This window comes from Kogia breviceps, chromosome 11 (genome assembly GCF_026419965.1).
Source record: "Kogia breviceps isolate mKogBre1 chromosome 11, mKogBre1 haplotype 1, whole genome shotgun sequence".
NCBI lineage: Eukaryota > Metazoa > Chordata > Mammalia > Artiodactyla > Physeteridae > Kogia > Kogia breviceps.
This window is the reverse complement of record NC_081320.1, coordinates 27,462,227-27,483,176: the sequence shown is the minus strand read 5'-3', so window position 1 is coordinate 27,483,176 and position 20,950 is coordinate 27,462,227.

Sequence of the window (20,950 nt, the reverse complement as noted above, 5' to 3'; positions counted from 1 at the left end):
GAGATTTCCCATTCCGTGCGTGCCCTCTTCTAATGGAAAGGGTAGATTACTGTCTTTGAAGCACAGTCATGGCCCACAGCGCTGCAGGAGTGCCACCTCCAAAGTAAATGGGAACCTGCCCTCCCTCGAGTGGGTAAAGCCCGCACAGCAGCCGTGAAGGCATTTCACTGTGTGCAAAAGAAGAACAGAGCATGGACAGTTTACCTTCAGGAAAAGGTCTCTCTGTCTCTCCAAAGGAAAGACAAGGTCTCACAGGTAAGTGAGTATTTGAGAGAGGCAGAAGGCTCTACTTGGCAGAGCCTACGGTAAGAGCTTCCTCAAAGCAGCCTTGTCAAAGAGCATAGAAGCAGAGGCCATCTCCAGCGGCATCTGCACGAGAGTCTATCCACAACAGGAACACCTTGAACCTGGCTGCGAATGCAGAGCTTAGCAGGAAATGACCCGCATGCTACGAATGTGATATCTGGATGGTGCCCCGCAAAGGAATTCTGAAACTTGTACATCCTAAGTGAGGTTAGCTGCACAATGTTTCTCCCCGCAGTGCCGAGCAGAAACATTGCTAATGGGCAGTGGGGCACCAAATACACAGGCGCAGTAGCACCACCAACCTCTCCCAGAGAACAGAGATTTCCCATTCCGTGCGTGCCCTGTTCCAATGGAAAGGGTAGATTACTGTCTTTGAAGCACAGTCATGGCCCACAGCGCTGCAGGAGTGCCACCTCCAAAGTAAATGGGAACCTGCCCTCCCTCGAGTGGGCAAAGTCCGCACACCAGCCGTGAAGGCATTTCCCTGTGTGCAAAAGAAGAACAGAACACGGACAGTTTCCCTTCAGGAAAAGGGCTCTCTGTCTCTCCAAAGGAAAGACAAGGTCTCACAGGTAAGTGAGTATTTGAGAGAGGCAGAAGGCTGTACTTGGCAGAGGCTACCGTAAGAGCTTCCTCAAAGCAGCCTTGTCAAAGAGCATAGAAGCAGAGGCCCTCTCCAGCGGCATCTGCACAAGAGTCTATCCACAACAGGAACACCTTGAAGCTGGCTGCGAATGCAGAGCTTAGGAGGAAAGGACCCGCATGCTACGAATGTGATATCTGGATGGTGCCCCACAAAGGAATTCTGGCACTTGTTCTTCCCAACTGAGCTTAGCTGCATAACGTTTCTCCCCGCAGTGGCGAGCAGAAACATTGCTAGTGGGCAGGGGGGCACCAAATACACAGGCGCAGTAGCACCACCAACCTCTCCCAGAGAACAGAGATTTCCCATTCCGTGCGTGCCCTCTTCCAATGGAAAGGGTAGATTACTGTCTTTGAAGCACAGTCATGGCCCACAGCGCTGCAGGAGTGACACTTCCAAAGTAAATGGGAACCTGCCCTCCCTCGAGAGGGTAAAGGCCGCACACCAGCCGTGAAGGCATTTCCCTGTGTGCAAAAGAAGAACAGAGCACGGACAGTTTCCCTTCAGGAAAAGGTCTCTCTGTCTCTCCAAAGGAAAGACAAGGTCTCACATGTAAGAGAGTATTTGACAGAGGCAGAAGGCTGTACTTGGCATAGGCTACGGTAAGAGCTTCCTCAAAGCAGCCTTGTCAAAGAGCATAGAAGCAGAGGCCGTCTCCAGCGGCATCTGCACGAGAGTCTGTCCACAACAGGAACACCTTGAAGCTGGCTGCGAATGCAGAGCTTAGCAGGAAATGACCCGCATGCTACGAATGTGATATCTGGATGGTGCCCCGCAAAGGAATTCTGACACTTGTACATCCTAAGTGAGTTTAGCTGCACAAAGTTTCTCCCCGCAGTGCCGAGCAGAAACATTGGTAGTGGGCAGTGGAGCACCAAATACACAGGCGCAGTAGAACCACCAACCTCTCGCAGAGAACAGAGATTTCCCATTCCGTGCGTGCCCTCTTCCAATGGAAAGGGTAGATTACTGTCTTTGAAGCACAGTCATGGCCCACAGCGCTGCAGGAGTGCCACCTCCAAAGTAAATGGGAACCTGCCCTCCCTCGAGTGGGTAAAGGCCGCACACCAGCCGTGAAGGCATTTCCCTATGTGCAAAAGAAGAACAGAGCACGGACAGTTTCCCTTCAGGAAAAGGGCTCTCTGTCTCTCCAAAGGAAAGACAAGGTCTCACAGGTAAGTGAGTATTTGAGAGAGGCAGAAGGCTGTACTTGGCAGAGGCTACGGTAAGAGCTTCCTCAAAGCAGCCTTGTCAAAGAGCATAGAAGCAGAGGCCGACTCCAGCCGCATCTGCACGAGAGTCTATCCACAACAGGAACACCTTGAAGCTGGCTGCGAATGCAGAGCTTAGCAGGAAATGACCCGCATGCTACGAATGTGATATCTGGATGGTGCCCCGCAAAGGAATTCTGACACTTGTACATCCTAAGTGAGCTTAGCTGCACAATGTTTCTCCCCGCAGGGCCGAGCAGAAACATTGCTAGTGGGCAGGGGGGCACCTAATACACAGGCGCCGTAGAACCACCAACCTCTCCCAGGGAACAGAGATTTCCCATTCCGTGCGTTCCCTCTTCCAATGGAAAGGGTAGATTACTGTCTTTGAAGCACAGTCATGGCCCACAGCGCTGCAGGAGTGCCACCTCCAACGTAAATGGGAACCTGCCCTCCCTCGAGTGGGTAAAGGCCGCACACCAGCCGTGAAGGCATTTCCCTGTGTGCAAAAGAAGAACAGAGCACGGACAGTTTCCCTTCAGGAAAAGGGCTCTCTGTCTCTCCAAAGGAAAGACAAGGTCTCACAGGTAAGTGAGTATTTGAGAGAGGCAGAAGGCTGTACTTGTCAGAGGCTACGGTACGAGCTTCCTCAAAGCAGCCTTGTCAAAGAGCATAGAAGCAGAGGCCCTCTCCAGCGGCATCTGCACAAGAGTCTATCCACAACAGGAACACCTTGAAGCTGGCTGCGAATGCAGAGCTTAGGAGGAAAGGACCCGCATGCTACGAATGTGATATCTGGATGGTGCCACAAAAGGAATTCTGGCATTTGTTCTTCCCAACTGAGCTTAGCTGCATAACGTTTCTCCCCGCAGTGGCGAGCAGAAACATTGCTAGTGGGCAGGGGGGCACCAAATACACAGGCGCAGTAGCACCACCAACCTCTCCCAGAGAACAGAGATTTCCCATTCCGTGCGTGCCCTCTTCCAATGGAAAGGGTAGATTACTGTCTTTGAAGCACAGTCATGGCCCACAGCGCTGCAGGAGTGCCACCTCCAAAGTAAATGGGAACCTGCACTCCCTCGAGTGGGTAATGGGCGCACAACAGCCGGGAAGGCACTTTCCTGTGTGCAAAAGAAGAACAGAGCACGGACAGTTTCCCTTCAGGAAAAGGGCTCTCTGTCTCTCCAAAGGAAAGACAAGGTCTCACAGGTAAGTGAGTATTTGAGAGAGGCAGAAGGCTGTACTTGGCAGAGGCTACGGTAAGAGCTTCCTCAAAGCAGCCTTGTCAAAGAGCATAGAAGCAGAGGCCGTCTCCAGCGGCATCTACACAAGAGTCTATCCACAACAGGAACACCTTGAAGCTGGCTGCGAATGCAGAGCTTAGCAGGACAGGACCCGCATGCTACGAATGTGATATCTGGATGGTGCCCCACAAAGGAATTCTGGCACTTGTTCTTCCCAACTGAGCTTAGCTGCATAACGTTTCTCCCCGCAGTGGCGAGCAAAAACATTGCTAGTGGGCAGGGGGGCACCAAATACACAGGCGCAGTAGCAGCACCAACCTCTCCCAGAGAACAGAGATTTCCCATTCCGTGCGTGCCCTCTTCTAATGGAAAGGGTAGATTACTGTCTTTGAAGCACAGTCATGGCCCACAGCGCTGCAGGAGTGCCACCTCCAAAGTAAATGGGAACCTGCCCTCCCTCGAGTGGGTAAAGGCCGCACACCAGCCGTGAAGGCATTTCCCTGTGTGCAAAAGAACAGAGCATGGACAGTTTCCCTTCAGGAAAAGGTCTCTCTGTCTCTCCAAAGGAAAGACAAGGTCTCACAGGTAAGTGAGTATTTGAGAGAGGCAGAAGGCTGTACTTGGCAGAGCCTACGGTAAGAGCTTCCTCAAAGCAGCCTTGTCAAAGAGCATAGAAGCAGAGGCCATCTCCAGCGGTATCTGCACGAGAGTCTATCCACAACAGGAACACCTTGAACCTGGCTGCGAATGCAGAGCTTATCAGGAAATGACCCGCATGCTACGAATGTGATATCTGCATGGTGCCCCGCAAAGGAATTCTGACACTTGTACATCCTAAGTGAGCTTAGCTGCACAATGTTTCTCCCCGCAGTGCCGAGCAGAAACATTGCTAGTGGGCAGTGGGGCACCAAATACACAGGCGCAGTAGCACCACCAACCTCTCCCAGAGAACAGAGATTTCCCATTCCGTGCGTGCCCTCTTCTAATGGAAAGGGTAGATTACTGTCTTTGAAGCACAGTCATGGCCCACAGCGCTGCAGGAGTGCCACCTCCAAAATAAATGGGAACCTGCCCTCCCTCGAGTGGGTAAAGGCCGCACACCAGCCGTGAAGGCATTTCCCTGTGTGCAAAAGAAGAACAGAGCACGGACAGTTTCCCTTCAGGAAAAGGGCTCTCTGTCTCTCCAAAGGAAAGACAAGGTCTCACAGGTAAGTGAGTATTTGAGAGAGGCAGAAGGCTGTACTTGGCAGAGGCTACGGTAAGAGCTTCCTCAAAGAAGCCTTGTCAAAGAGCATAGAAGCAGAGGCCGACTCCAGCGGCATCTGCACGAGAGTCTATCCACAACAGGAACACCTTGAAGCTGGCTGCTAATGCAGAGCTTAGCAGGAAATGACCCGCATGCTACGAATGTGATATCTGGATGGTGCCCCGCAAAGGAATTCTGACACTTGTACATCCTAAGTGAGCTTAGCTGCACAATGTTTCTCCCCGCAGCGCCGAGCAGAAACATTGCTAGTGGGCAGGGGGGCACCTAATACACAGGCGCAGTAGCACCACCAACCTCTCCCAGAGAACAGAGATTTCCCATTCCGTGCGTGCCCTCTTCCAATGGAAAGGGTAGATTACTGTCTTTGAAGCACAGTCATGGCCCACAGCGCTGCAGGAGTGCCACCTCCAAAGTAAATGGGAACCTGCACTCCCTCGAGTGGGTAATGGGCGCACAACAGCCGGGAAGGCACTTCCCTGTGTGCAAAAGAAGAACAGAGCACGGACAGTTTCCCTTCAGGAAAAGGGCTCTCTGTCTCTCCAAAGGAAAGACAAGGTCTCACAGGTAAGTGAGTATTTGAGAGAGGCAGAAGGCTGTACTTGGCAGAGGCTACGGTAAGAGCTTCCTCAAAGCAGCCTTGTCAAAGAGCATAGAAGCAGAGGCCGTCTCCAGTGGCATCTCCACGAGAGTCTATCCACAACAGGAACACCTTGAAGCTGGCTGCGAATGCAGAGCTTAGCAAGAAAGGACCCGCATGCAACAAATGTGATATCTGGATGATGCCCCACAAAGGAATTCTGGCACTTGTTCTTCCCAACTGAGCTTAGCTGCATAACGTTTCTCCCCGCAGTGGCGAGCAGAAACATTGCTAGTTGGCAAGGGGGCACCAAATACACAGGCGCCGTAGAACCACCAACCTATCCCAGAGAACAGAGATTTCCCATTCCGTGCGTGCCCTCTTCCAATGGAAAGGGTAGATTACTGTCTTTGAAGCAAAGTCATGGCCCACAGCGTGGCAGGATGCCACCTCCAAAGTAAATGGGAACCTGCTCTCCCTCGAGTGGGTAAAGGCCGCACACCAGCCGTGAAGGCATTTCCCGGTGTGCAAAAGAAGAACAGAGCACGGACAGTTTCCCTTCAGGAAAAGGGCTCTCTGTCTCTCCAAAGGAAAGACAAGGTCTCACAGGTAAGTGAGTATTTGAGAGAGGCAGAAGGCTGTACTTGGCAGAGGCTACGGTACGAGCTTCCTCAAAGCAGCCTTGTCAAAGAGCATAGAAGCAGAGGCCGTCTCCAGCGTCATCTGCACGAGAGTCTATCCACAACAGGAACACGTTGAAGCTGGCTGCGAATGCAGAGCTTAGCAGGAAAAGACCCGCATGCTACGAATGTGATATCTGGATGCTGCCCCACAAAGGAATTCTGGCACTTGTTCTTCCCAACTGAGCTTAGTTGCATAACGTTTCTCCCCACAGTGGCGAGCAGAAACATTGCTAGTGGGCAGGGGGGCACCAAATACACAGGCGCAGTAGCACCACCAACCTCTCGCAGAGAACAGAGATTTCCCATTCCGTGCGTGCCCTCTTCCAATGGAAACGGTAGATTACTGTCTTTGAAGCACAGTCATGGCCCACAGGGCTGCAGGAGTGCCACCTCCAAAGTAAATGGGAACCTGCCCTCCCTCGAGTGGGTAAAGGCCGCACACCAGCCGTGAAGTCATTTCCCTGTGTGCAAAAGAAGAACAGAGCACGGACAGTTTCCCTTCAGGAAAAGGGCTCTCTGTCTCTCCAAAGGAAAGACAAGGTCTCACAGGTAAGTGAGTATTTGAGAGAGGCAGAAGGCTGTACTTGGCAGAGGCTACGGTTCGAGCTTCCTCAAAGCAGACTTGTCAAAGAGCATAGAAGCAAAGGCCATCTCCAGCGGCATCTGCACAAGAGTCTATCCACAACAGGAACACATTGAAGCTGGCTGCGAATGCAGAGCTTAGCAGGAAATGACCCGCATGCTACGGATCTGATATCTGGATGGTGCCCCGCAAAGGAATTCTGACACTTGTACATCCTAAGTGAGCTTAGCTGCACAATGTTTCTCCCCGCAGTGCCGAGCAGAAACATTGCTAGTGGGCAGGGGGTCAACAAATACACAGGAGCCGTAGAACCACCAACCTCTCCCAGAGAACAGTGATTTCCCATTCCGTGCATGCCCTCTTCCAATGGAAAGGGTAGATTACTGTCTTTGAAGCACAGTCATGGCCCACAGCGCTGCAGGAGTGCCACCTCCAAAGTAAATGGGAACCTGCCCTCCCTCGAGTGGGTAAAGGCCGCACACCAGCCGTGAAGGCATTTCCCTGTGTGCAAAAGAAGAACAGAGCATGGACAGTTTCCCTTCAGGAAAAGGGCTCTCTGTCTCGCCAAAGGAAAGACAAGGTCTCACAGGTAAGTGAGTATTTGAGAGAGGCAGAAGGCTGTACTTGGCAGAGGCTACGGTACGAGCTTCCTCAAAGCAGCCTTGTCAAAGAGCATAGAAGCAGAGGCCGTCTCTAGCGGCATCTGCACGAGAGTCTATCCACAACAGGAACACCTTGAAGCTGGCTGCGAATGCAGAGCTTAGCAGGAAAGGACTCGCATGCTACGAATGTGATATCTGGATGGTGCCCCACAAAGGAATTCTGGCACTTGTTCTTCCCAACTGAGCTTAGTTGCATAACGTTTCATCCCACAGTGGCGAGCAGAAACATTGCTAGTGGGCAGGGGGGCTCCTAATACACAGGCGACGTAGAACCACCAACCTCTCCCAGAGAACAGAGATTTCCCATTCCGTGCATGCCCTCTTCCAATGGAAAGGGTAGATTACTGTCTTTGAAGCACAGTCATGGCCCACAGCGCTGCAGGAGTGCCACCTCAAAAGTAAATGGGAACCTGCCCTCCCTCGAGTGGGTAAAGGCCGCACACCAGCCGTGAAGGCATTTCCCTGTGTGCAAAAGAAGAACAGAGCACGGACAGTTTCCCTTCAGGAAAAGGGCTCTCTGTCTCTCCAAAGGAAAGACAAGGTCTCACAGGTAAGTGAGTATTTGAGAGAGGCAGAAGGCTGTACTTGGCAGAGGCTACGGTACGAGCTTCCTCAAAGCAGCCTTGTCAAAGAGCATAGAAGCAGAGGCCGTCTCTAGCGGCATCTGCACGAGAGTCTATCCACAACAGGAACACCTTGAAGCTGGCTGCGAATGCAGAGCTTAGCAGGAAATGACTCGCATGCTACGAATGTGATATCTGGATGGTGCCCCACAAAGGAATTCTGGCACTTGTTCTTCCCAACTGAGCTTAGCTGCATAACGTTTCATCCCACAGTGGCGAGCAGAAACATTGCTAGTGGGCAGGGGGGCAGCAAATATACAGGCGCAGTAGCACCACCAACCTCTCCCAGAGAACAGAGATTTCCCATTCCGTGCGTGCCCTCTTCCAATTGAAAGGGTAGATTACTGTGTTTGAAGCACAGTCATGGCCCACAGCGCTGCAGGAGTGCCATCTCCAAAGTAAATGGGAACCTGCCCTCCCTCGAGTGGGTAAAGGCCGCACACCAGCCGTGAAGTCATTTCCCTGTGTGCAAAAGAAGAACAGAGCACGGACAGTTTCCCTTCAGGAAAAGGGATCTCTGTCTCTCCAAAGGAAAGACAAGGTCTCACAGATAAGTGAGTATTTGAGAGAGGCAGAAGGCTGTACTTGGCAGAGGCTACGTAAGAGCTTCCTCAAAGCAGCCTTGTCAAAGAGCATAGAAGCAGAGGCCATCTCCAGCGGCATCTGCACGAGAGTCTATCCACAACAGGAACACCTTGAAGCTGGCTGCGAATGCAGAGCTTAGCAGGAAATGACCCGCATGCTACGAATGTGATATCTTGATGGTGCCCCGCAAAGGAATTCTGACACTTGTACATCCTAAGTGAGCTTAGCTGCACAATGTTTCTCCCCGCAGTGGCGAGCAGAAACATTGCTAGTGTGCAGGGGGGCACCAAATACACAGGAGCCGTAGAACCACCAACCTCTCCCAGAGAACAGAGATTTCCCATTCCGTGCATGCCCCCTTCCAATGGAAAGGGTAGATTACTGTAATTGAAGCACAGTCATGGCCCACAGCGCTGCAGGAGTGCCACCTCCAAAGTAAATGGGAACCTGCCCTCCCTCGAGTGGGTAAAGGCCGCACACCAGCCGTGAAGGCATTTCCCTGTGTGCAAAAGAAGAACAGAGCACGGACAGTTTCCCTTCAGGAAAAGGCTTCTCTGTCTCTCCAAAGGAAAGACAAGGTCTCACAGGTAAGTGAGTATTTGAAAGAGGCAGAAGGCTGTACTTGGCAGAGGCTACGGTAAGAGCTTCCTCAAAGCAGCCTTGTCAAAGAGCATAGAAGCAGAGGCCGTCTCCAGCGGCATCTGCACGAGAGTCTATCCACAACAGGAACACGTTGAAGCTGGCTGCGAATGCAGAGCTTAGCAGGAAATGACCCGCATGCTACGAATGTGATATCTGGATGGTGCCCCACAAAGGAATTCTGGCACTTGTTCTTCCCAACTGAGCTTAGTTGCATAACGTTTCTCCCCGCAGTGGCGAGCAGAAACATTGCTAGTGGGCAGGGGGGCACCAAATACACAGGCGCAGTAGCACCACCAACCTCTCGCGGAGAACAGAGATTTCCCATTCCGTGCGTTCCCTCTTCCAATGGAAAGGGTAGATTACTGTCTTTGAAGCACAGTCATGGCCCACAGCGCTGCAGGAGTGCCATCTCCAAAGTAAATGGGAACCTGCCGTCCCTCGAGTGGGTAAAGGCCGCACACCAGCCGTGAAGGCATTTCCCTGTGTGCAAAAGAAGAACAGAGCACGGACAGTTTCCCTTCAGGAAAAGGGCTCTCTGTCTCTCCAAAGGAAAGACAAGGTCTCACAGGTAAGTGAGTATTTGAGAGAGGCAGAAGGCTGTACTTGGCAGAGGCTACGGTAAGATCTTCCTCAAAGCAGCGTTGTCAAAGAGCATAGAAGCAGTGGCCCTCTCCAGCGGCATTTGCACGATAGTCTATCCACAACAGAAACACTTTGAAGATGGCTGCGAATGCAGAGCTTAGAAGGAAATGACCCGCATGCTACGAATGTGATATCTGGATGGTGCCCCTCAAAGGAATTCTGACACTTGTACATCCAAATGAGCTTAGCTGCACAATGTTTCTCCCCACAGTGCCGAGCAGAAACATTGCTAGTGGGCAGGGGGGCACCAAATACACAGGCGCAGTAGCACCACCAACCTCTCACAGAGAACAGAGATTTCCCATTCCTTGCGTGCCGTCTTCCAATGGAAAGCGTAGATTACTGTCTTTGAAGCACAGTCATGGCCCACAGCGCTGCAGGAGTGCCACCTCCAAAGTAAATGGGAACCTGCCCTCCCTCGAGTGGGTAAAGGCCGCACACCAGCCGTGAAGGCATTTCCCTGTGTGCAAAAGAAGAACAGAGCACGGACAGTTTCCCTTCAGGAAAAGGGCTCTCTGTCTCTCCAAAGGAAAGACAAGGTCTCACAGATAAGTGAGTATTTGAGAGAGGCAGAAGGCTGTACTTGGCAGAGGCTACGTAAGAGCTTCCTCAAAGCAGCCTTGTCAAAGAGCATAGAAGCAGAGGCCGTCTCCAGCGGCATCTGCACGAGAGTCTATCCACAACAGGAACACCTTGAAGCTGGCTGCGAATGCAGAGCTTAGCAGGAAATGACTCGCATGCTACGAATGTGATATCTGGATGGTACCCCACAAAGGAATTCTGGCACTTGTTCTTCCCAACTGAGCTTAGCTGCATAACGTTTCATCCCACAGTGGCGAGCAGAAACATTGCTAGTGGGCAGGGGGGCAGCAAATATACAGGCGCAGTAGCACCACCAACCTCTCCCAGAGAACAGAGATTTCCCATTCCGTGCGTGCCCTCTTCCAATTGAAAGGGTAGATTACTGTGTTTGAAGCACAGTCATGGCCCACAGCGCTGCAGGAGTGCCATCTCCAAAGTAAATGGGAACCTGCCCTCCCTCGAGTGGGTAAAGGCCGCACACCAGCCGTGAAGTCATTTCCCTGTGTGCAAAAGAAGAACAGAGCACGGACAGTTTCCCTTCAGGAAAAGGGATCTCTGTCTCTCCAAAGGAAAGACAAGGTCTCACAGATAAGTGAGTATTTGAGAGAGGCAGAAGGCTGTACTTGGCAGAGGCTACGTAAGAGCTTCCTCAAAGCAGCCTTGTCAAAGAGCATAGAAGCAGAGGCCATCTCCAGCGGCATCTGCACGAGAGTCTATCCACAACAGGAACACCTTGAAGCTGGCTGCGAATGCAGAGCTTAGCAAGAAATGACCCGCATGCTACGAATGTGATATCTTGATGGTGCCCCGCAAAGGAATTCTGACACTTCTACATCCTAAGTGAGCTTAGCTGCACAATGTTTCTCCCCGCAGTGGCGAGCAGAAACATTGCTACTGTGCAGGGGGGCACCAAATACACAGGAGCCGTAGAACCACCAACCTCTCCCAGAGAACAGAGATTTCCCATTCCGTGCATGCCCCCTTCCAATGGAAAGGGTAGATTACTGTAATTGAAGCACAGTCATGGCCCACAGCGCTGCAGGAGTGCCACCTCCAAAGTAAATGGGAACCTGCCCTCCCTCGAGTGGGTAAAGGCCGCACACCAGCCGTGAAGGCATTTCCCTGTGTGCAAAAGAAGAACAGAGCACGGACAGTTTCCCTTCAGGAAAAGGCTTCTCTGTCTCTCCAAAGGAAAGACAAGGTCTCACAGGTAAGTGAGTATTTGAGAGAGGCAGAAGGCTGTACTTGGCAGAGGCTACGGTAAGAGCTTCCTCAAAGCAGCCTTGTCAAAGAGCATAGAAGCAGAGGCCGTCTCCAGCGGCATCTGCACGAGAGTCTATCCACAACAGGAACACGTTGAAGCTGGCTGCGAATGCAGAGCTTAGCAGGAAATGACCCGCATGCTACGAATGTGATATCTGGATGGTGCCCCACAAAGGAATTCTGGCACTTGTTCTTCCCAACTGAGCTTAGTTGCATAACGTTTCTCCCCGCAGTGGCGAGCAGAAACATTGCTAGTGGGCAGGGGGGCACCAAATACACAGGCGCAGTAGCACCACCAACCTCTCGCGGAGAACAGAGATTTCCCATTCCGTGCGTTCCCTCTTCCAATGGAAAGGGTAGATTACTGTCTTTGAAGCACAGTCATGGCCCACAGCGCTGCAGGAGTGCCATCTCCAAAGTAAATGGGAACCTGCCGTCCCTCGAGTGGGTAAAGGCCGCACACCAGCCGTGAAGGCATTTCCCTGTGTGCAAAAGAAGAACAGAGCACGGACAGTTTCCCTTCAGGAAAAGGGCTCTCTGTCTCTCCAAAGGAAAGACAAGGTCTCACAGGTAAGTGAGTATTTGAGAGAGGCAGAAGGCTGTACTTGGCAGAGGCTACGGTAAGATCTTCCTCAAAGCAGCCTTGTCAAAGAGCATAGAAGCAGTGGCCCTCTCCAGCGGCATTTGCACGATAGTCTATCCACAACAGGAACACTTTGAAGATGGCTGCGAATGCAGAGCTTAGAAGGAAATGACCGGCATGCTACGAATGTGATATCTGGATGGTGCCCCTCAAAGGAATTCTGACACTTGTACATCCTAATGAGCTTAGCTGCACAATGTTTCTCCCCACAGTGCCGAGCAGAAACATTGCTAGTGGGCAGGGGGGCACCAAATACACAGGCGCAGTAGCACCACCAACCTCTCCCAGAGAACAGAGATTTCCCATTCCGTGCGTGCCCTCTTCCAATGGAAAGGGTAGATTACTGTCTTTGAAGCACAGTCATGGCCCACAGCGCTGCAGGAGTGCCACCTCCAAAGTAAATGGGAACCTGCCCTCCCTCGAGTGGGTAATGGGCGCACACCAGCCGTGAACGCACTTCCCTGTGTGCAAAAGAAGAACAGAGCACGGACAGATTTCCTTCAGGAAAAGGGCTCTCTGTCTCTCTAAAGGAAAGACAAGGTCTCACAGGTAAGTGAGTATTTGAGAGAGGCAGAAAGCTGTACTTGGCAGAGGCTACGGTAAGAGCTTCCTCAAAGCAGCCTTGTCAAAGAGCATAGAAGCAGAGGCCGTCTCCAGCGGCATCTGCACAAGAGTCTATCCACAACAGGAACACCTTGAAGCTGGCTGTGAATGCAGAGCTTAGCAGGAAATGACCCGCATGCTACGAATGTGATATCTGGATGGTGCCCCGCAAAGGAATTCTGACACTTGTACATCCTAAGTGATCTTAGCTGAACAATCTTTCTCCCCGCAGTGCCGAGCAAGAACATTGCTAGTTGGCAGGGGGGCACCAAATACACAGGAGCCGTAGAACCACCAACCTCTCCCAGAGAACAGAGATTTCCCATTCCGTGCGAGCCATCTTCCAATGGAAAGGGTAGATTACTGTCTTTGAAGCACAGTCATGGCCCACAGCGCTGCAGGAGTGCCACCTCCAAAGTAAATGGGAACCTGCCCTCCCTCGAGTGGGTAAAGGCCGCACACCAGCCGGGAAGGCATTTCCCTGTGTGGAAAAGAAGAACAGAGCACGGACAGTTTCCCTTCAGGAAAAGGGCTCTCTGTCTCACCAAAGGAAAGACAAGGTCTCACAGGTAAGTGAGTATTTGAGAGAGGCAGAAGGCTGTACTTGGCAGAGGCTATGGTAGGAGCTTCCTCAAAGCAGCCTTGTCAAAGAGCATAGAAGCAGAGGCCGTCTCCAGCGGCATCTGCACGAGAGTCTATCCAAAACAGGAACACCTTGAAGCTGGCTGCGAATGCAGAGCTTAGCAGGAAAAGTCCCGCATGCTACGAATGTGATATCTGGATGATGCCCCACAAAGGAATTCTGGCACTTGTTCTTCCCAACTGAGCTTAGTTGCATAACGTTTCATCCCACAGTGGCGAGCAGAAACATTGCTAGTGGGCAGGGGGGCACCAAATACACAGGCGCAGTAGCACCACCAACCTCTTCCAGAGAACAGAGATTTCCCATTCCGTGCGTGCCCTCTTCCAATTGAAAGGGTAGATTACTGTCTTTGAAGCACAGTCATGGCCCACAGCGCTGCAGGAGTGCCATCTCCAAAGTAAATGGGAACCTGCCCTCCCTCGAGTGGGTAAAGGCCGCACACCAGCCGTGAAGTCATTTCCCTGTGTGCAAAAGAAGAACAGAGCACGGACAGTTTCCCTTCAGGAAAAGGGATCTCTGTCTCTCCAAAGGAAAGACAAGGTCTCACATATAAGTGAGTATTTGAGAGAGGCAGAAGGCTGTACTTGGCAGAGGCTACGGTAAGAGCTTCCTCAAAGCAGCCTTGTCAAAGAGCATAGAAGCAGAGGCCCTCTCCAGCGGCATCTGCACGAGAGTCTATCCACAACAGGAACACCTTGAAGCTGGCTGCGAATGCAGAGCTTAGCAGGAAATGACCCGCATGCTACGAATGTGATATCTTGATGGTGCCCCGCAAAGGAATTCTGACACTTGTACATCCTAAGTGAGCTTAGCTGCACAATGTTTCTCACCGCAGTGGCGAGCAGAAACATTGCTAGTGGGCAGGGGGGCACCAAATACACAGGCGCAGTAGCACCACCAACCTCTCCCAGAGAACAGAGATTTCCCATTCCGTGCGTGCCCTCTTCCAATGGAAAGGGTAGATTACTGTCTTTGAAGCACAGTCATGGCCCACAGTGCTGCAGGAGTGCCACCTCCAAGGTAAATGGGAACCTGCCCTCCCTCGAGTGGGTAAAGGCCGCACACCAGCCGTGAAGGCATTTCCCTGTGTGCAAAAGAAGAACAGAGCAAGGACAGTTTCCCTTCAGGAAAAGGGCTCTCTGTCTCTCCAAAGGAAAGACAAGGTCTCACAGGTAAGTGAGTATTTGAGAGAGGCAGAAGGCTGTACTTGGCAGAGGCTACGGTAAGAGCTTCCTCAAAGCAGCCTTGTCAAAGAGCATAGAAGCAGAGGCCGTCTCCAGCGGCATCTGCACGAGAGTCTATCCACAACAGGAACACCTTGAAGCTGGCTGCGAATGCAGAGCTTAGCAGGAATTGACCCGCATGCTACGAATGTGATATCTGGATGGTGCCACACAAAGGAATTCTGCCACTTGTTCTTCCCAACTGAGCTTAGCTGCATAACGTTTCTCCCCGCAGTGGCGAGCAGAAACATTGCTAGTGGGCAGTGGGGCACCAAATACACAGGCGCAGTAGCACCACCAACCTCTCCCAGAGAACAGAGATTTCCCATTCTGTGGGTGGCCTCTTCCAATGGAAAGGGTAGATTACTGTCTTTGAAGCACAGTCATGGCCCACAGCGCTGCAGGAGTGCCACCTCAAAAGTAAATGGGAACCTGCTCTCCCTCGAGTGGGTAAAGGCCGCACACCAGCCGTGAAGGCATTTCCCTGTGTGCAAAAGAAGAACAGAGCACGGACAGTTTCCCTTCAGGAAAGGGGCTCTCTGTCTCTCCAAAGGAAAGACAAGGTCTCACAGGTAAGTGAGTATTTGAGAGAGGCAGAAGGCTGTACTTGGCAGAGGCTACGGTAAGAGCTTCCTCAAAGCAGCCTTGTCAAAGAGCATAGAAGCAGAGGCCATCTCCAGCGGCATCTCCACGAGAGTCTATCCACAACAGGAACACCTTGAAGCTGGCTGCGAATGCAGAGATTAGCAGGAAAGGACCCGCATGCAACAAATGTGATATCTGGATGATGCCCCACAAAGGAATTCTGGCACTTTTTCTTCCCAACTGAGCTTAGCTGCATAACGTTTCTCCCCGCAGTGGCGAGCAGAAACATTGCTAGTGGGCAGGGGGGCACCAAATACACAGGCGCCGTACAACCACCAACCTCTCCCAGAGAACAGACATTTCCCATTCCGTGCGTGCCCTCTTCCAATGGAAAGGGTAGATTACTGTCTTTGAAGCACAGTCATGGCCCACAGCGCTGCAGGAGTGCCACCTCCAAAGTAAATGGGAACCTGCACTCCCTCGAGTGGGTAATGGGCGCACCACAGCCGGGAAGGCACTTCCATGTGTGCAAAAGAACAGAGCACGGACAGTTTCCCTTCAGGAAAAGGGCTCTCTGTCTCCCCAAAGGAAAGACAAGGTCTCACAGGTAAGTGAGTATTTGAGAGAGGCAGAAGGCTGTACTTGGCAGAGGCTACGGTAAGAGCTTCCTCAAAGCAGCCTTGTCAAAGAGCATAGAAGCAGAGGCCGTCTCCAGCGGCATCTGCACGAGAGTCTATCCACAACAGGAACACCTTGAAGCTGGCTGCGAATGCAGAGCTTAGCAGGAAATGACCCGCATGCTACGAATGTGATATCTGGATGGTGGCCCGCAAAGGAATTCTGACACTTGTACATCCTAAGTGAGCTTAGCTGCACAATGTTTCTCCCCGCAGCGCCGAGCAGAAACACTGCTAGTGGGCAGGGGGTACCTAATACACAGGCGCCGTAGAACCACCAACCTCTCCCAGAGAACAGAGATTTCCCATTCTGTGCGTGCCCTCTTCCAATGGAAAGGGTAGATTACTATCTTTGAAGCACAGTCATGGCCCACAGCGCTGCAGGAGTGCCACCTCCAAAGTAAATGGGAACCTGCCCTCCCTCGAGTGGGTAAAGGCCGCACACCAGCCGTGAAGGCATTTCCCTGTGTGCAAAAGAAGAACAGAGCACGGACAGTTTCCCTTCAGGAAAAGGGCTCTCTGTCTCTCCAAAGGAAAGACAAGGTCTCACAGGTAAGTGAGTATTTGACAGAGGCAGAAGGCTGTACTTGGCAGAGGCTAAGGTAAGAGCTTCCTCAAAGCAGCCTTGTCAAAGAGCATAGAAGCAGAGTCCGTCTCCAGCGGCATTTGCATGAGAGTCTATCCACAACAGGAACACCTTGAAGGTGGCTGCGAATGCAGAGCTTAGCAGGAAATGACCCGCATGCTACGAATGTGATTTCTGGATGGTGCACCACAAAGGAATTCTGGCACTTGTTCTTCCCAACTGAGCTTAGCTGCATAACGTTTCTCCACGCAGTGGCAAGCAGAAACATTGCTAGTGGGCAGGGGGGCACCAAATACACAGGCGCAGTAGCACCACCAACCTCTCCCAGAGAACAGAGATTTCCCATTCCGTGCGTGCCCTCTTCCAATGGAAAGGGTAGATTACTGTCTTTGAAGCACAGTCATGGCCCACAGCGCTGCAGGAGTGCCACCTCCAAAGTAAATGGGAACCTGCCCTCCCTCGAGTGGGTAATGGGCGCACACCAGCCGTGAACGCACTTCCCTGTGTGCAAAAGAAGAACAGAGCACGGACAGATTTCCTTCAGGAAAAGGGCTCTCTGTCTCTCTAAAGGAAAGACAAGGTCTCACAGGTAAGTGAGTATTTGAGAGAGGCAGAAAGCTGTACTTGGTAGAGGCTACGGTAAGAGCTTCCTCAAAGCAGCCTTGTCAAAGAGCATAGAAGCAGAGGCCGTCTCCAGCGGCATCTGCACAAGAGTCTATCCACAACAGGAACACCTTGAACCTGGCTGTGAATGCAGAGCTTAGCAGGAAATGACCCAAATGCTACGAATGTGATATCTGGATGGTGCCCCGCAAAGGAATTCTGACACTTGTACATCCTAAGTGAGCTTAGCTGAACAATCTTTCTCCCCGCAGTGCCGAGCAAGAACATTGCTAGTGGGCAGGGGGGCACCAAATACACAGGAGCCGTAGAACCACCAACCTCTCCCAGAGAACAGAGATTTCCCATTCCGTGCGTGCCCTCTTCCAATGGAAAGGGTAGATTACTGTCTTTGAAGCACAGTCATGGCCCACAGCGCTGCAGGAGTGCCACCTCCAACGTAAATGTGAACCTGCCCTCCCTCGAGTGGGTAAAGCCCGCACACCAGCCGGGAAGGCATTTCCCTGTGTGCAAAAGAAGAACAGAGCAAGGACAGTTTCCCTTCAGGAAAAGGGCTCTCTGTCTCTCCAAAGGAAAGACAAGGTCTCACAGGTAAGTGAGTATTTGAGAGAGGCAGAAGGCTGTACTTGGCAGAGGCTACGGTAAGAGCTTCCTCAAAGCAGCCTTGTCAAAGAGCATAGAAGCAGAGGCCGTCTCCAGTGGCATCTGCACGAGAGTCTATCCACAACAGGAACACCTTGAAGCTGGCTGCGAATGCAGAGCTTAGCAGGAAATGACCCGCATGCTACGAATGTGGTATCTGGATGGTGCCACACAAAGGAATTCTGGCACTTGTTCTTCCCAACTGAGCTTAGCTGCATAACGTTTCTCCCCGCAGTGGCGAGCAGAAACATTTCTAGTGGGCAGTGGGGCACCAAATACACAGGCGCAGTAGCACCACCAACCTCTCCCAGAGAACAGAGATTTCCCATTCCGTGCGTGCCCTCTTCCAATGGAAAGGGTAGATTACTGTCTTTGAAGCACAGACATGGGCCACAGCGCTGCAGGAGTGCCACCTCCAAAGTAAATGGGAACCTGCCCTCCCTCGAGTGGATAAAGGCCGCACACCAGCCGTGAAGGCATTTCCCTGTGTGCAAAAGAAGAACAGAGCACGGACAGTTTCCCTTCAGGAAAAGGGCTCTCTGTCTCTCCAAAGGAAAGACAAGGTCTCACAGGTAAGTGAGTATTTGAGAGAGGCAGAAGGCTGTACTTGGCAGAGGCTACGGTAAGAGCTTCCTCAAAACAGCCTTGTCAAAGAGCATAGAAGCAGAGGCCGTCTCCAGCGGCATCTCCACGAGAGTCTATCCACAATAGGAACACGTTGAAGCTGGCTGCGAATGCAGAGCTGAGCAGGAAAGGACCCGCATGCAACGAATGTGATATCTGGATGATGACCCACAAAGGAATTCTGGCACTTGTTCTTCCCAACTGAGCTTAGCTGCATAACGTTTCTCCCCGCAGTGGCGAGCAGAAACATTGCTTGTTGGCAGGGGGGCACCAGATACACAGGCGCCTTAGAACCACCAACCTCTCCCAGAGAACAGAGATTTCCCATTCCGTGCGTGCCCTGTTCCAATGGAAAGCGTAGATTACTGTCTTTGAAGCACAGTCATGGCCCACAGCGCTGCAGGAGTGCCACCTCCAAAGTAAATGGGAACCTGCCCTCCCTCGAGTGGGTAAAGGCCGCACACCAGCCGTGAAGGCATTTCCCTGTGTGCAAAAGAAAAACAGAGCACGGACAGTTTCCCTTCAGGAAAAGGGCTCTCTGTCTCTCCAAAGGAAAGACAAGGTCTCACAGGTAAGTGAGTATTTGAGAGAGGCAGAAGGCTGTACTTGGCAGAGGCTACGGTACGAGCTTCCTCAAAGCAGCCTTGTCAAAGAGCATAGAAGCAGAGGCCGTCTCCAGCGGCATCTGCACGAGAGTCTATCCACAACAGGAACACCTTGAAGGTGGCTGCGAATGCAGAGCTTAGCAGGAAATGACCCAAATGCTACGAATGTGATTTCTCTATGGTGCACCACAAAGGAATTCTGGCACTTGTTCTTCCCAACTGAGCTTAGCTGCATAACGTTTCTCCACGCAGTGGCGAGCAGAAACATTGCTAGTGGGCAGGGGTGCACCAAATACACAGGCGCAGTAGCACCACCAACCTCTCCCAGAGAACAGAGATTTCCCATTCCGTGCGTGCCCTCTTCCAATGGAAAGGGTAGATTACTGTCTTTGAAGCACAGTCATGGCCCACAGCGCTGCAGGAGTGCCACCTCCAAAGTAAATGGGAACCTGCTCTCCCTCGAGTGGGTAATGGGCGCACACCAGCCGTGAACGCACTTCCCTGTGTGCAAAAGAAGAACAGAGCACGGACAGATTTCCTTCAGGAAAAGGGCTCTCTGTCTCTCCAAAGGAAAGACAAGGTCTCACAGGTAAGTGAGTATTTGAGAGAGGCAGAAGGCTGTACTTGGCAGAGGCTACAGTAAGAGCTTCCTCAAAGCAGCCTTGTCAAAGAGCATAGAAGCAGAGGCCGTCTCCAGCGGCATCTGCACGAGAGTCTATCCACAACAGGAACACCTTGAAGCTGGCTGCGAATGCAGAGCTTAGCAGGAAAGGACCCGCATGCTACGAATGTGATATCTGGATGGTGCCCCACAAAGGAATTCTGGCACTTGTTCTTCCCAACTGAGCTTAGTTGCATAACGTTTCTCCCCGCAGTGGCGAGCAGAAACATTGCTAGTGGGCAGGGGGGCACCAAATACACAGGCGCAGTAGAACCACCAACCTCTCGCAGAGAACAGAGATTTCCCATTCCGTGCGTGCACTCATCCAATGGAAAGGGTAGATTACTGTCTTTGAAGGACAGTCATGGCCCACAGCGCTTCAGGAGTGCCATCTCCAAAGTAAATGGAAACTGCCCTCCCTCCAGTGGGTAAAGGCCGCACACCAGCCGTGAAGGCATTTCCCTGTGTGCAAAAGAAGAACAGAGCACGGACAGTTTCCCTTCAGGAAAAGGGCTCTCTGTCTCTCCAAAGGAAAGACAAGGTCTCACAGGTAAGTGAGTATTTGAGAGAGGCAGAAGGCTGTACTTGGCAGAGGCTACGGTAAGAGCTTCCTCAAAGCAGCCTTGTCAAAGAGCATAGAAGCAGAGGCCGTCTCCAGCAGCATCTGCACGAGAGTCTATCCACAACAGGAACACGTTGAAGCTGGCTGCGAATGCAGAGCTTAGCAGGAAATCACCCGCATGCTACGAATGTGATATCTGGATGGTGCCCCACAAAGGAATTCTGGCACTTGTTCTTCCCAACTGAGCTTAGCTGCATAACGTTTCTCCCCGCAGTGGCGAGCAGAAACATTGCTAGTGGGCAGGGGGGCACCAAATACACAGGCGCCGTAGAACCACCAACCTCTCCCAGAGAACAGAGATTTCCCATTCCGTGCGTGCCCTCTTCCAATGGAAAGGGTAGATTACTGTCTTTGAAGCACAGTCATGGCCCACAGCGCTGCAGGAGTGCCACCTCCAAAGTAAATGGGAACCTGCACTCCCTCGAGTGGGTAATGGGCGCACAACAGCCGGGAAGGCACTTCCCTGTGTGCAAAAGAAGAACAGAGCACGGACAGTTTCCCTTCAGGAAAAGGGCTCTCTGTCTCTCCAAAGGAAAGACAAGGTCTCACAGGTAAGTGAGTATTTGAGAGAGGCAGAAGGCTGTACTTGGCAGAGGCTACGGTAAGAGCTTCCTCAAAGCAGCCTTGTCAAAGAGCATAGAAGCAGAGGCCGTCTCCAGCGGCATCTGCACAAGAGTCTATCCACAACAGGAACACCTTGAA